Source organism: Diaphorina citri, unplaced genomic scaffold, assembly GCF_000475195.1.
Source record: "Diaphorina citri unplaced genomic scaffold, Diaci psyllid genome assembly version 1.1 scaffold7966, whole genome shotgun sequence".
In the NCBI taxonomy this organism is placed as follows: domain Eukaryota; kingdom Metazoa; phylum Arthropoda; class Insecta; order Hemiptera; family Psyllidae; genus Diaphorina; species Diaphorina citri.
In genome coordinates this window covers 1,844-3,177 of record NW_007385342.1, presented here as the reverse complement: position 1 = coordinate 3,177, position 1,334 = coordinate 1,844, and the positions used below count along the sequence as shown (strand labels likewise).

The 1,334-nt window shown below is 36.3% G+C and overlaps 2 long non-coding RNA genes across 2 annotated transcripts; one reads left to right on the top strand and one right to left on the bottom strand.

Annotated features, from left to right (window-relative positions):
* Positions 1-255: 255 nt before the first annotated feature.
* On the bottom strand, positions 256-687 carry LOC113472754. The gene is made up of 2 exons (XR_003394942.1): positions 581-687; positions 256-491 (listed from the first exon to the last, which is right to left on the bottom strand). It is a non-coding gene; the product is annotated as an uncharacterized LOC113472754 (long non-coding RNA).
* On the top strand, positions 394-813 carry LOC113472753. The gene is made up of 2 exons (XR_003394941.1): positions 394-456; positions 546-813. It is a non-coding gene; the product is annotated as an uncharacterized LOC113472753 (long non-coding RNA).
* The last annotated feature ends 521 nt before the right edge of the window (positions 814-1,334 follow it).

Below are 1,334 nucleotides of genomic sequence, written 5' to 3'. Positions count from 1 at the left end.
ACAGAAAATATGAAAATAATATTCATCATCTTTTCTATCAAAAAGTCGGAATGGTTCGTCGTAGTTTTGAATCTGTATATCGAATGTAAAAATCGCAGGTCGTAATGTTAAACAGAGAAGATCGTTTGGGATTTTAGATATCTAGGAAAAGGATTGAAATGGGATTTTGTTACAAAGGAAAGGGAGTGAAAATCAAAGAGAAAATAGGTGTGAAGAGAGAAAATAATAAGATACAAGAAGATTCCAAGCGATAAAGGGGTAGAGAGAAGTGGGGGACAAAAAAGGAGTATTGACTCCCATAAGGATTTTTAAAACACTCGCAGAAAACGGGAAAAGTTCAAAATAATAGCAAAAAAATATTGTACTTCAAAATATTGTAGCGCAAGATATACATATTCAGAGATAAAACAAAAGTGGCAAGGAAATGGGATTCATACTAAACAACTACGACAAAAGGTGGATTGACTTAACCCAGGTTTAATGGGTTTAACCTCGGGTTAACAGAGAGGATTGAGAGGGACAATGTTTACAAACATATTCAGAAGGTGGATTGACTTAACCCAGGTTTAATGGGTTTAACCTCGGGTTAACAGAGAGGATTGAGAGGGACAATGTTTACAAACATATTCAAACACACAGAGCGAAAGAGTTTGAGAAAAAGGAAAATCAAAAGTAGCCCTTTTCTTCACCATTTCGACTATTTACAGAGGAAAAATAAAAACAAGAACAACCCAAATATATTTATAAATTAAAAGCTACAGTGCCCATTAGATTTTCTTATTCAATACCGAAGAACTCAAGAATACCAATCAGAATAAAACATCTCCAGCAGTAAATCATAGCTATTAATATTTTGATTTATTTTTTTTTACAAACTAATTTAATACGTCTTAAATTTCTGCAGTTCTAGCGAAAAAGGCTGCATCCAACCTGCGGTCAGGGAGCACAGGTACAAAAAGGTTGCATCCAAATTGCGGTCATTCGATCACCCTCACACATCCAAATTGCGGTCATTCGATTTCCCCTACACATCCAAACTGCGGTCAAGTTCAGAATCTCTAATATTTCAGGTAGATCTGTAGACAATAATAGTAGTGGTGGAATATTACTAATTTATACTTAATGAACACCTCATTGGAGCGTTTCACCCCTAACGGAACCAATTATTGGACACTTTGAAAGCTTGAACAGTAGGCGACCCAATTATAGGACACCCTTGAACGGTAGGTGCCCCAATTATAGGACACCCTTGACCGACAAGTACTCCAATTATAGGACACTTCGAAAGCTTGAACGGCAGGTGGCCCAATTATATAACACCCTTGAATTACAAG